Source organism: Nicotiana sylvestris, chromosome 2 (genome assembly GCF_000393655.2).
Source record: "Nicotiana sylvestris chromosome 2, ASM39365v2, whole genome shotgun sequence".
Taxonomy (NCBI): domain Eukaryota; kingdom Viridiplantae; phylum Streptophyta; class Magnoliopsida; order Solanales; family Solanaceae; genus Nicotiana; species Nicotiana sylvestris.
Window position 1 is genome coordinate 82,928,075 of NC_091058.1, and position 15,178 is coordinate 82,943,252.

At 39.1% G+C, this 15,178-nt stretch overlaps 1 protein-coding gene across 11 annotated transcripts in view; it reads right to left on the reverse strand.

Annotated features, from left to right (window-relative positions):
* LOC104217447 (uncharacterized) overlaps window positions 1-14,518 on the reverse strand; it is a 34,962-nt gene extending 20,444 nt beyond the window's left edge. For 2 of the 11 annotated variants that reach the window (XR_011405376.1, XR_011405361.1), the window contains exons 1-2: window positions 13,989-14,518; window positions 8,455-8,732 (exon numbers count right to left, since the gene is read on the reverse strand). The gene's annotated coding sequence lies outside the window, so the exon portion shown is untranslated. The other 9 variants (XR_011405364.1, XR_011405365.1, XR_011405375.1 and 6 more) reach the window with 8 other exon arrangements.
* Between the last annotated feature and the right edge of the window lie 660 nt (window positions 14,519-15,178).

The window sequence follows — 15,178 nt, forward strand, 5'->3', positions numbered from 1 at the left end:
GAATCATTGATCTTTAGGCCATCAAGAGGCCTCCCCTCCTCCTCCAAGCGGGACAAGTGGTCCGCCACTTGGTTTTCACTACCCTTCCGGTCCACAATCTCCAAATCAAACTCTTGAAGTAACAAGACTCATCGCATCAGTCTAGTTTTGGAATCCTTATTCGTCCTCAAGTACCGGAGTGCGGCATGATCAGTATGGACTATGACCTTGGCACCCATGAGATACGGTCAAAATTTCTCCATCGCGAACACAATAGCCAAAAGCTCTTTCTCGATCACCGTGTAGTTCACTTAAGCATCATTCATTGTCTTGCTCGCATAGTACACCGGATGAAACATTTTGTTCACTCGTTGACCCAAAACCGCCCCAACGCAACATCGCTCGCATCACACATGAGCTCAAAACGCAAGCTCCAATTAGGTGCGGTAATAATAGGAATGGTGGTCAACTTGTGCTTGAGAAGTTCAAAGGCTTGCATACATCTCTCATCGGACACAAACTTGACATCTTTTTTTAATAACTTGCATAAGGGATTCACTACCTTCGAAAAGTCTTTGATAAATCTCCGGTAGAAACCCACATGCCCAAGAAAACTTCTAACTCCCTTGACAAAGGTAGGGGAGGAAGCCTCGAAATCACATCGATTTTTGTTTTGTCCACTTCTATACCATGTTTTGAAATTTTATGCCCAAGAACTATGCCCCCCTCAACCATGAAGTGGCATTTCTCCCAATTAAGAACAAGATTGGTTTCTTCACAACGGGCCAACACTCTATCAAGATTTTTCAAGCATTCATCAGATGAATCACCCACAACACTAAAGTCGTCCATGAATACCTCCAAAATATCTTCCATTATATCGGTGAAAATGGCTATCATACACCGCTGAAATATAGCCGGTGCATTACACAACCCAAAAGGCATCCGGGTGGAGGGTATGCATAGAATACCGCTTGAGTTCTGATTGAAAATGTGTACCAAATAGTCCCTAGTTATCAAGTGCGAACAGTAGTGCGATAACCTAATAAAGCAAAAGGCAACTTTTCATGTCATTGCCTAGAACCTTGCACCATCTTGCGAAGTATCTTCTTTATGTTCTTGTTAGCTGCCTCAACAGCTCTATTTGCCTTGGGGCGATACGGAGTGGAATTTCAATGCATAATCTTGAACTGTTGGCATACCCCTTTCATCAAATGGCTGTTGAGATTAGCAGCACTATTTGTGATGATTACCTTGGGGATTCTGAACCGACAAATGAGATTTGAATGGACAAAATCCACCACTACCTTCTTGGTCACATATTTGGAAGTTACAGCTTCGACCCACTTGGTGAAATAATCGATGGCCACCAGAATAAAACTGTGCCCGTTCGATGTTGCTGACTCAATTGGTCCAATGACATCCATGCCCCAAGCAACAAAGGGCCAAGGTGTAGACATTGTGTGCAACTCAGATGGCGGAGAATGAATTAGATCATCGTGCACCTGGAATTGATGACATTTGCGTACAAAGTTGATGCAATCTCGTTCCATGGTGAGCCAATAATAAGCTGATCGAAGAATTTTCTTTGCCAAAACATATCCGCTCATATGCGGTCCGCAAACTCCGGAATGCACTTCGACCATGATGGTCGAAGCTTATTTAGCATTTATGCACCTCAGCAGTCCAAGATCTGGAGTTCTTTTGTACAAGACTCCCCTGCTCAAGAAAAATCCACTAACCAAGCGTCGAATCGTTCTCTTTTGATCACCTGTGGCCTGTACCGGATATACCCCCGATTTGATGTACTCCCTGATATCGTGGAGCCAAGGTTCACCATCAAGTTCCTCCTCAACCATATTACAATAAGCATGTTGATCACGAACTTAAATATGCAAAGGGTCGACATAACCCTTATCCGGGTGGTGTAACATTGACGCAGAGTAGCCAAGGCGTCGGAAACCTCATTATGGATCCTAGAAATACGCCTGAACTCTACTAATCTGAATCGTAGACAAAGATCATGCAGACATTGTCAATACGGTATGAGCTTTAAATCTCGAGTCTCCCATTCTCCCTGAATCTGGTGCACTATTAGATCTGAATCTCCCAAAACCAATACTTCCTAAACTCCCATGTCTACAGCTAACCTCAAACCCAGAATGCATGTCTTGTACTCAGCCATGTTGTTGGTGCAATAGAAACGAAGTTGGGCTGTAACAGGGTAGTGGTGCCCTGTTTCAGAAATGAGCACAGCCCTTATTCCGACACCTTTTATGTTAGCGGCTCCATCAAAGAAAAGTTTCCAACCTGGCTTTTCATCCTGCTCAACCTTGTCAATATGCATCACCTCTTCATCAGGAAATTAAGTCCTCAATGGCTCATACTCTTCGTCCACCGGGTTCTCTGTCAAGTGATTGGCCAAGGCTTGGGCTTTCATCGCGATCCGAGTCACATAGATGATGTCAAACTCTATGAGCAAAATCTACCACTTTGCAAGTTTTCCTGTGGGCATAGGCTTTTGAAAGATATACTTTAGAGCATCCATGCGAGAAATGAAATAAGTAGTGTAGGACGACAGATAATGCTTTAACTTTTGTGCCACCCAAATCAGGGCGCAACATGTCCTTTCAAGGAGAGTATACTTGACCTCGTAGGATGTGAACTTCTTGCTGAGATAATAAATGGCTTTCTCCTTCTTGCCAGTGATGTCGTGTTGACCCAACACACAATCGAATGAATTATCCAGGACTGTCAAGTAGAGAATTAAAGGTCTCTCGGGCTCCGGCGGGACCAACACATGTGGGTTTGACAAGTATCCCTTAATCTTATCAAATGCCTTCTGTCAGTCATCAATCCATTTGACCGCGGCATCCTTCTTCAGAAACTTAAAAATGGGCTCACAAGTTGTTGTGAGTTAAGCAATAAACCTGCTGTCACACCTCATTTTTACCACCCGAAAGGATATTTAAGGGAGTTTTTCCAATTAAAGTGATATTATTCGACATGGGATTATTTTATTTAATTTTAGAGTTGCCACTTGGGATAATATATTATGGTGTCCCAAGTCACCGATTTATTTTAAATCCCAAATCGAGGAAAATCGACTTTATTTAAAAGTCTGCGAAACCAGAAATTCTAGATAAGGAATTCTGTTAACCCGGGAGAAGGTGTCAGGCATTCTCGGGTTCCGTGGTTCGAGCACGACCGCTTAAACTATTAAAATTGGCTTAATTATCTGATTTACTACATGTTATAAACCTAGTCTGCATTTTTAAACTTTTAAAACCGCTTTTAATTATTTTATGGAATTATTCTGGAACAAGTTACGATTGTTATACACTTGTTTGTTTTACACATTGCGAATCATGTCACGGGAACCGTACCCACGATCTACAACATGTATAATTTATTAACGTTATTAGAAGTTGTGGCCGGGTCACATAAATGTTCCCTACATATTTGAAATTTAGGTATCACAACTACGTCACGGGAACCATACTCGTAGCTATAATGATTTTATTATAAACGCACCTAAAGCAAACTACGATGTTCAAAGTGTTTTCTACACTAGTTATTATTAATGTGAGGGCCATGGGTTATGAATTTTATTTGTGTATGGCACGCCTCAATATATTTCAAAAGATTTTACTCAACTAAAGCAAACTACGGATGTATGAGTTATTTTCCTAAACTACTTTAAGATTATTTGTGAAAGGCTTATGATTTACGGAAATTAGAATTGTTTCATGGTTGTGGCCTAGTTGAAGTTTTGTAATTCTGTTGGTGATTAAAAAAATTTAGTACCATAGAAAGTTGTCTGCTCCTTTTTTTCATAGGAAAGGCTCTCGCTGCAAAGAAATGCTTCACTGTTCGTTGCCAATTTGTTAATTTCTATTATGATTTATATATCTTTGACTAATTATCCTAGGTCATAAAAAGATATTCCCATAAGGAAAATCTAATGACCACATTTAGTGCCAAAACAACGTATTATACAGTATCAGAATCCCATAGACAATCTATTCATTACAACATATAACCAAAACATTATCATCATATCCTATCCTCCACCATATACAATTATCACGTGTCACCTAATTTTTAACCAACCAAACATTAAAAATAACATAGAAAATATTTCCTAAACTAAAATATGAAAACATTTTCCACATAGCTATAACAAGGCATTTTCAAGTGTTTAGGTGCATAATCATCACGAATTTCATAAGATATCACCATCCAAACAACCATTACATCATTTGAAATTAGAAATCATACCTTGGACCTAAATCCAAAAGACCAAGTCAAGGCTTAATTCTAGTGGCCTCAGCAGCAAAACCAGCAACAGCAAAGAAAAGCTCTCAAATAAAGATGAAATCACAAAAAAACTTCAAAGCCTAAGGCTCAGCAGTCAGCCATAGAATCGGCAGAAAATAGCAATAATCCCAACGAAAAATCAACTTGAAAATCCAGAAATTATCAAACCTTATCAACAAAACCTGAACTAGAGACGTAGCCGTGAACCTCAACGAGCTCTTGAGCTCAACTTTGGAACGGTTGTTTTTGAGCGAAGAAGAGGCTCTGTTTCTGTATTTTTCAGTTGGTTTGGAGATTATTCAACAGCTTTTAATGGTGGTTCTTTTGTTTTTGAAATCAAAAAGAGGGGTCGTTGAGCAGCAGCTCTCTTCTTTTGTTCAAGGAGAAGGTCTCATCCTTCTTTTGGTTTTAGCTGCTCGTTCTTGTCTCTAAGGGGGGGGATTCGATTTTGAAAGCTATGGAGAAGGAGAAGAGGGAAAATAAGCTACTAGGTGAGCATCTAAAGAGGAGCTACGGCGAGGATTTCTGATGAAAGTAGTGGTGGTAGCGCCGTTGTTGAAGGGAATTAGGGAAGGTCTCTGATCTTTGTTTTTTTTTTTGGGGGGAATAAACGGCGCTAGGTTGGGGTCTAAGGATCTGATGGTTTGTTCTAGGTCTAAGATCTGATCTCTATTTGTCTTAGGTCTAGGTTTTTATTAAAGGGTAGATATGATGGTTTTTATCCGAAATTAGACCTAAAAATAGCTTAATTCCCCCTTTTCTTTCTTTGTTTTCTTTTTTTTCTTTTCTTTAATTTTAAAAATCCTAATTAAATTAATTAATTCCTAAATTAATCTATTTTGTAGAAATTAAAATTCTTTATTTATTTTTAACATTAAAACAACTAATTAACTTGTGCTAATTTTAAAGGCTAAAATCTAAATATGTAAGAATGACCATTTTTATGATTTTTGCTTAATAAAATTAATTTCTACATGCAAATTGAACCTAAAATGGCATGAAATTAAAACGTGACAATACTAAATAAAGAAAAACTCTTAAAAATCAATTAAAATTATTTTGGTCTATTTTTAGGAGTTATTTCCATTCAGGGCAAAAATTAGGTGATCACAGCTACCCCTCTTTGCTTTGAAACATGAAGAATTTTCGGGCAAAGATAAAGTGAGCACCTATGAGCAATTTTTGCCCGTTTGAAACTCCATTTGGAAGCATTTTGAAAAAGTTTGACCAAACCTTGCTTAGGAGATTGCCTACATATCCTTGGCTATAAAGGAATCAGGTCGGTGTAGTTCTGAAAGCTTTGGTAGTTAGGACTACCGAGAAACTGTGATTTCACTGTTGTTGATGTTGTTTCTTCTTGCTGAGCTCCTTATTACACCAAAATGAAAGATGAAAAACTAAACTAGCTACGCCTATCAACCATGAGTTACAAAATTCCTATCTATAAACCTTCTAAAGATTGATCTTGAGTCTTGGTTGGTTCTTCCTGCAAACTCTGATCTGAATATTGATGCTCGTTAGCTACAGGTGTTGGTTCATTCCTTTTTCAAATTCTCGGATCAAGGCGGGACATGCAAAGCTTGTGACTTCAATTATGTCTTGAGCAGTCCACATTTTTATCCGCTTCTGCACTTAGAGCTCAACTTCTTTTCTGGTTTTTCTTTTCTTTTATTTGGTTTGAGACTTCTTCTTTTGGTCATCTCAAACCTCGTGCCTTATGGTAAAAACCTGTTCAGGGACCAAAATAAACAAACGAATGAAATTTTCTGCCCCAGTTTTCACTAGGAAAATTTCGTGAGTTACTGTAACAAAAAATCTAAACTACTTCTTTATTGAAAGCAATAAAATCAGGATTGTGTATCCTTGGGAGAAAAGAGATTAGGGAGTGGAGCCATTTATCTAAAATAAAATCAAATGGGGATCAGAGGCCCTAAGTTGGAAAGATTACCAGGTTATGCTGGCATAAACTAAGGAATGGGACCTTGTGCCGGAAGAGATTACCAGGTTATGCTGGCAAAGCTAGGGAGTGGGACCCTATGTTGGAAAAGATTACTAGGTTATGCTGGCATCAGCTAGGGAATAGAACCCTAAGTTGGAAAAAATTACCAGGTTATGCTGGAAAAATCATCGAGTTATGCCGGAAAAGTCTCGGGTTATGCTGGGAAAGTCATCGGGTTATGCCAGAAAGGTCCTCGGGTTATGTCGGGGAAGTCATCGGGTTATGCCGGAAAGGTCCTCGGGTTATGCCGGGGAAGTCAGCGGGTTATGCTGGAAAGGTCATTGGGTTATGCCAGGGAAGTCATCGGGTTATGCCGGGGAAGTCATCGGGTTGTGCCGGAAAGGTCCTCGGGTTATGCCGGGGAAGTCATCGGGTTGTGCCGGAAAGGTCCTCGGGTTATGCCGGGGAAGTCATCGGGTTGTGCCGGAAAGGTCCTCGGGTTATGTCGGGGAAGGTCATCGGGTTATGCCGGAAAGGTCCTCGGGTTATGCCGGGGAAGTCATCGGGTTATGCCGGAATCAACTAGGGAGTGGGACCCTATGTTGGAAAAGATTACCATGTTATGCTGGCATCAGCTAGAGAGTGGGACCCTATGTTGGAAAAGATTATCAGGTTATGCTGGCATCAGCTAGGGAGTGGGACCCTATGTTGGAAAAGACGTAGCGAGAGATTAGAGACCCTATGCTACCATGATTTTGAATTTTTCTTCTTCTTTCTTTTCATTTCATTTTTTTTATTTAAGAAAATGAATAAAATGCAAGAAAGAATTTGGATAAGACTTCCCTTTTGGATTGATTATTGCTGTAGAGCTGTTTCTAGCCCTTGCACAGTTTCTTTTTGATTGCACCTACTTCTTGCAAGGTGCTTTGGATTGCACATGTTTCTTGTTCTCAAACAAAGAACAGTTGTTAGTTTGAAATGATGGTTGTTTTCGTGGCCTTGATTGTTTCAATCACTTAATCTCAGCCCGGCTTCTTTGATGAAGATCTCAACTGCAACTGCTTGTTCCCTGAGGACCGATTTTATTTCAGGCCCTAGAGAACCTCTGGCTTTTCCAGACTTTGCCATGACGGTTGGTCGGTGGAACTCAACCTTTTCAACTTATTTTCCCTTCGTAGGCCTTTCCCTTCTGACTTCTTTTTCTTTCTTTTTTTCTTTTTTTTTCTTTTTTTAGCTTCGGGGCATTGGGGAACTTTTGGCTCCTCAAACTTTGCTACAACGGCTAGTCGCGTGGGACTTAACCTTTTCCAACTTTGTTTCGCCTTCATAGGCCTTTCATTTCTGGATTCTTTCTTCCAACTTCAATTTCATAGCATTTGGACTGGATGTCTGATCTGTGTAAACCGTCCGATTCTCAAAAATTCATCACAACTTTTGCCTTAAAATCGTTAAACCTTGCCAAGACTCTGTCGATGTCAGTGGTTGTTAGGATCCTTTTTCGATCAGGGGTGCCCCTTGCGGGTTTTCACCGGCTGACCTCTCTCATGTCTCTTCTCACCATCACCTTGTAGCACTCTTTGTGAGTTTTCACTAACAAGACTCTCATTTTCTAAGTAGATGCGTTCTCTGATCCTTGAACATTCTCACCGATTGATCGGAAGGACTTGAAAGGACTTGGGTAAAAATGATTTGGACTGAATTACAACTTTGGAACCATTCAGGCGGGATCATCGCCGAACTATTATAACATTTGCCCCAGTTTCACTTTTGGGGGGAATTTGGATTTTTGTTTTGGTGTGACTGAACCTCCAGTGAGAGGCTGCCTACGTATCATTTCGGAATCAAGTCGAACGTAGTTCAGAGAACTTTATTTTTTGATTTTGTTTTATTTTTCTTTTTGCTTTGTTTTCTCTTTCTTTTTCCTTTCCTTTTTCCTCTCTTGTTCATCTTTTTTTATTTCATTTTCTTTGTCTTTTCTTCCCCCACCCCCCACCCCCCACCCCCTTTTTCTTCTCTTTTTTCATTTTTCATTTCATTCTTTTTTTTTAGTTTTTTTTTGTTTGTAACACTTTCAAGTTCCAAAAAGGGTAATCGAAGAAGAGTAACCGGCTCAAATGGTTTACAAAAGGGTTAATGGTATTTGGGTAGCGAGAATGAAAGTCTTCGTCATCCCAACCGGAGAATATTAATAATGTATGGAGGATCAAACATAGTACCTTTTGGTTGCATTTGCATTGACAATTGTTTCAGGATATTTCCTTCGATATTTTCCAGGTGCAACGCTCTCTTTGGCAGTACCCTTGTTACCATGTATGGATCTTTCCAATCTGGAGCCAATTTTTCTTAGTTGTTCCAACTCTTTGTTTTATTTCCTTAAACTTATCTTCATTGCAATCTAATTCTTGATTCATTATTTCAAAGTCGGACAGCATTTTAGGACCTGGGCATGAAGTCCGCAAGCATGTCATGTTATTGAAATCTGCATTTAAAAGAACTAAAAAGAGAATAAGAAAAAATGACAAGATTAAGAAAAGAGATATTCCTGGACAATGAAATATTAATATCATTTGATTTTTTGATTTTTTTTTTATGATGATTTTTTTTAATTCAAAGATAGATGGGTTTACATCAGAAAGTAATACATTAAAGTAGAACATCCGGATCACACCCTAAGATAATCCGAACGCATAAAGGATAACAAGATTGGCTACCAAGACTCCTGTCTAATGGGGAACTTTCAGGCTTGGCGACCATCTTTTGACTTTTCTTCTATTTCGGCAATGGCTGTAATAGCCTTCAGTGCCGGATCAAATTCCCCATCTTCACAAATCATTCCGACTATTGGCCTAGTGTTGTGAGCAGGCAACAGATTGTTCATCACATCAGGAGCTTCTTCATCCCAAAAAACAATTCTTTCAGCTTCAATCAAATCTTCAACTGCCTTTTTGAGGGTCAACGGTCATTTGTACCATGTCCCACTGCTCCATAGTGGTATTCACATCTAGCATCAGCTCGGTGCGACTGGGACTCGGGGTTCGGCCGGTACGGGGCCACTGGCTGCAATAGATTTAGCCTGATTAGCCTTTCGAACAAGCTTGAATACGATTCACCAATAGGGGTTAACTGATTCTTTCTAAAAGGCTCTCTTGGGCGAGGATTGTACTAGGGAACATTTGGTTGGGATTATATGTAGCTTGGTAAGGATAGGTATTTATGGGAGGTGGAGCTCGGTTTTGAGTATGATGTTGTGGCCGCGTGTAAGGTTGTGCATTCATTACCGCATAAGGAGGTGGTGCCACGGCATAAGCAACATCTTGAAAGGGATAATAATGTTGAGGGACCTCAGGAAGCATATATGATAGGCTGAATGACATGTGGGTCACCCTCGAGCTGGAAGCCATCATGGCTCCTTCTTCTCTCCCGTTTCCATTTCAGCATTGTTAGACAAATATGTTGATGTTTTTGAAGAACCTAAAGGACTGCCCCCACCTAGGGACTGTGATCATGCCATCTTTTTAATTCCAGAAGCACAATCCTTCAGCTTGAGGCCCTATAGATATTCCTATGATCAGAAGAATGCTATTGAACAAATGGTTGGGGATATGCTACAAGCTCAGATAGTGGTACCTAGTCAGTCTACTTTTGCATCACCTGCATTGCTAGTAAAGAAGAAGGATTCCTCTTGGAGACTATGTGTGGATTTCAGAAGATTAAACTCTTTAACAATCAAGAATAAGTACCATATTCTTTTGGTAAAGGACTTGTTAGACGAGTTGAAAGGAGCCAAAGTTTTCTCTAAGATAGACCATAGGTCTGGCTATCATCAAGTGAGAATGAAGTCTAGAGATGAGCACAAGACTGCTTTTCGAACACATCATGGACTATGGCAATTCAGGGTTATGCCATTTGGCTTAACAAATGCACCAGCCACCTTTCAATCCTTGATGCATCAAGTTTTTTGGGCCTATCTAAGGAGGTTTATCTTAATCTTTTTTTATGATATACTGGACTACAGTTTATCATTGGATGAACACTTGAAACACTTGCAGATTGTCTTAGACTTATTGGGGCAACATGAATTGTTTGCTAAGAGATCTAAATGTGACTTTGCCCAGCCAAAAGTAGAGCACCTTGGTCACATTATCAATGGTGAAGGTGTCAGTACAGATCCAAGCAAAATTTCAGCAATGGTTACTTGTCCCCTACCTACAAATATCAAAGAGTTAAGAGGATTCCTCAGCCTCACTAGTTATTATAGAAGGTTTATTAAGGATTATGCTACACTTAGTAAACCTTTGACTACATTGTTGAAGAAAAGGGGTTTCCACTAGAACAATGAAGCTACTGAAGCTTTTAAGGCACTCGAAGGCAATGACTAATGTCCCAGTTTTAGCCCTACCTAATTTTAGCAAACCATTTGTGGTGGAAGTGGATGCTTGTGGAACAAGTGTGGGAGCTGTTCTTATGCAAGATAGAAGGCCCATTGCCTTTCTTAGTCAGGAACTAAGCCTAAAGCATCAAGGTCTCTCAACATACGAGAATGAGTTGATTGCCATATTACATGCTGTCAACAAATGGAGACATTACTTGATCCCTAGTCATTTCATTATAATGACCGATATTTTAGCCTTAAGTTTCTCCAAGAACAAAAAATCACCACTGTCTTGCAGCATAAAGGCTTGACCAAGTTGATGGGGTTAAGTTTTGAGATCCATTACAAGAAAGGAATTGGTAATTCAGTAGCAGATGCCCTCTCGAGGAGGCAAATGTTAACAGAAGTTGTTGTTGCTTGTCAAATGTTAATACAATTGCAACCAAAATGGATGGAGGAAATCAAGAATAGTTATGAAGGGGATGAGGAAGTAACGAAGATAGTCTGTGCTCCTACAGTTGATCCTACAGCTTCAACTGAAGTAACACTGCAGCAAGGCATCTTTAGATTGAAAGGGAAGGTCTGGGTCGGTAAGCAAGGAAATTTGAGATAGCAATTGGTACAACATGTGCATTCTTCCAATTTGGGAGGTCACTCTGGCATCACTGCTACCCTCCATAGAGTTAAATTTGTGTTTTATTGGCCCTCAATACTGGAAGATGTTAAAAAGGTGGTCAAGAACGGTGCAATATGTCAAAGGTGTAAGAATGAACAGGTAGCATATCTGGGTCTATTTCAACCTCTACCTATACCCTCCTGACCTTGGGAATACATATCGATGGATTTCATTGAAGGTTTAGCCAAGTCAAGAGGGAAAGATACAATTATGGTTGTGGTTGATAGGTATAGCAAATATGCCCATTTCTTAACTTTAGCTCATCCTTTTACTGCAGTAAAGTTAGCTTCATTATTTCTAGATCGAGTCTATAAGTTGCATGGCTTACCTAGTAGCATAGTTTCTGATAAAGACAAAGTTTTTCTCAGTATCTTCTGGAAGGAGCTCTTCAATTTGTTGCAAACTAAGTTAGTTTACAGCTCAGCCTATCACCCACAAACAGATGGGCAGACTGAGAGAGTAAACAGGTGCTTGGAAAATTATTTAAGGTGTATGACCAGCCATAAACCAGTGGAATGGAGCAAATGGATATCTTTAGCTGAGTTTTGGTATAATTCTAATTACCACTCAGCTACTCAAATGACCCCTTTCAAAGTTGTATATGTATATGATCCTCCTCAGTTGTCTTTTGAATTGATTTTACAATCCAAAATAGCTGTTGTAGATCAAATAATTAAAGAAAGACAATTGATGGCAAGGTTACTGAAAGAGAACCTAAAAAGAGCTCAAAGCAGAATGAAGTTTTATGCAGACAAGAACAGAACAGAAAGGGAGTTTATGGTTGGAGATTGGGTGTTCATCAAATTACAACCTTATAGGCAAACCTCAATTGTTATAAGGAAGAGTCTGAAGCTAGTGGCCAAATTTTATGGTCCTTATCAAATCATTAAGAAGATCAGTCTAGTAGCTTATAAGTTACAATTACTTCCTTCATCCAAGATACACTCAGTTTTCACATTTCTCAGTTGAAGAAAAGGGTGGGGCATAGGTTAGATTCCTTCCATTGAGCCCCCTATATGTTCTCGTGATGGACAGCCTCTAGTGGAACCAATTGCAATTCTGGACAGGCGTATGGTGAAGAAACGAAACGCAGCTACCACTCAGGTTCTTGTGCAATGGCCAAATCTATTATAATGGGAGGACTAAAACTTCATCAAATTCCAGTTTCCCCAATTTGAACCTTGAGGACAAGGTTCTCAAGGGAGGATGGCATGTAACGAGTGAAGATGATATTAGAAATGTTAGTTATTGAGTTGTTTAATTAGAGATTAGAGGTTTTACACTTTTTCCAGTATTTTATGTCCATTAGGTCCATCCAAGTTTCTGTATGTTCTCTATAGTCTAGGACACGTGTTAGCAGTATTTGCATTCTTAGCTGTATTTGTACAAGCTGTAACAGAGTGGGAGATTATGCTAAATGAATATTCTCTCTTTTCCTCTTTTCTCTGCTTCTCTCTCTCTTGCACTCTATTTTCTTCTCTTTCCTTTCCAATACTCTGTTCTTTCCCGAATCTTTCACCATTGTTGAGCTTAGTGAGCTTAAGATTTGTTACATCAAGCTAAATATATGAGTTCTGTTAACACTCTAGTCACAAATTTAATTTCAAAGCAACCGGTTATTATTAATTAGATCTACAACATATTTTAGGTATTAACTATATCAAACATTTCAACTAAGTTTATAAACAACAGATTCTATCAAACACAGCAAACGAACTTTAGAAGAAACAACCAGCATTTCATTATAGATCCAGGAGAAAACAAAAATTTGAGATCTGTACCTAGACTTGACACAAGCTGAATAAGCCAAATAAAGTCAAAGAATTGAAGAACGAAGCTTAGCAAACCCCAAGAAAAAAAAAGTAGAAAACCAGCTTCCAATGCAGAAGATAATATAGAATCCTCTTCAAAATCTGCTTTCAGGTGTTTCTCTGTGTGTGACTAGTGAAAATCAGTGAAGGTGAGGGAATATGTATGAGAATTCTGCAGAGGATCAATGTATGTTATAGTAAGGGAATGTGTGTCCTTATATAGAATGTGAGGGTGTGTTATATGCACAAAAAGATAGGGAATAATCTAGGAATGTGCCAGCCCTAAAAAATAGGAAAAATGCATCTTTTTAACTGATTTGGATAGTTGTCCCTTTCCAATTATTCTTTCCTTTCTTCTTAATCCTTTTGCTTTCTGTATTTACCTGCTTCACCCTAAATCCTGTATTTTCCTATTGCAAAGTGACCCCTCTTCTCTATTCTAGAAGCTTTCCCAGCAGCAACAGAAAAGATTCCTCTAAGTTTTATCTCCCAAATGCCCCCAGAAGTTCAATTTTTACTCTAACCAGTCCTTCAAACTCTTTTAAACTCCTCTTTTACCCCTGTAACTCACAGCTCAATTGAGTTTAAACCGAATAGTTTCAGTTAGCAAGTCTTAAATCAATGAATGTCTCATAGTCAATGCAAATGGAACAATAACACGGAGATTTAACTTGAAATCACAAATGACTATTATATGAGCAACTAGAAAACAAACAATTCACAGTAATCAATCAACCTATAGCAATATTAACTACTAGAACAAATGGTTCCAATATGAAATCCTAGACCGATTAGTTATGAAATGAAACTGAGATGACTAAACCTATCTGAAAACCAACATAGAAAAATAAGCATGAAAACAAATCGACAGCAAAATAAGGAGATACACACCTATCCGGGGTTCAAAATAATGCGGCCAAATGAATTCCGGCGAGACGGAGGGATTGTTACACGAGCACTAGCCGGAATCTCTTCAGGGGCCAATGCTTCATGTTAAAATACATCTTGCCAGTCGAAGGAATAGATATCAGATGACTCGAGGTGCTTTGGGCCGGTTCGGGGCGATTTGGCCATCTTCTAGCAGTCGTGAAAGGACTGGAACCACCCCTCCAATTGAAGATTCAAGCCAATGGCTACTGATTGGGATCGATTTCAACACCAAGCAGGCCTGGGATTTAAGCAACAGACGAAGAGAAAGGATTTTGGTACTTTGGCCAATCTTAGATCTACTAATAGTGGAATTCCGTTGGATTTTTGAGAAAATGAATGATAGATGGAACGAGGACGGGCTGGGGACTGTAGGGTGAAGAAATGGGGTCGTTTGGTGATTACCCGCCACCGTGAGGCAATTTTTGGCGGCGGAAATGACGAGGGGTGAGAGAGGTGAGAAAGAGGTGTCTGTGAGGGGGTCTCTTCAAACAATTTTGTGTAATGGGCAGGTGAGTTCGGGTCCGTTAGATCTGGGGGTAATCAACGGTTGGGAATGTTTTGGGCAAAAACAGGGTCGTTTGAGTGGTCTTGCGGGTCAGAAGGATATGGACCGAGCATGGAAGGGATTGGGGCGTAAGGTTGTGGACTGGGGTGCTAAAAATCTGGCCCAGATTCGTTTTGAAAAAACTCTAACAACCCTTTTCTCTTTCTTTTCAGTTATTGACAATTGATTTTCAAATTGTAGCCAATTTATTCATTACTCCAAATTAATCCTGTTTTTTGCAAAATTAACCTATTAACTGTTTTCTAACAATTAACTAATTATTTAACTAAAAGTGCATGTAAATTGACTAATATATTTTAATTTTATGTATTTTTTAGAAATGCAACTAACATGTGATTAAAATCTAAAAACGTAAAGAGTAAAACATAGAATTTTTTTTTTGTCAGTTTTTATACTTTAAAATGTCACTAAATATGCTAAAAATTCATATAAATGCCAAAACAAATAAAAATAAAAAATAAAGAAAATTCCTAAAATTCCATAAAGACAATTAAAACTATTTTTTAAGTATTTTTAGGAGTAATTTAGGTGTGGGGAAAAAATTACGTGCTCACACCAGTATCAATGTATAAACTCTTACCATTGT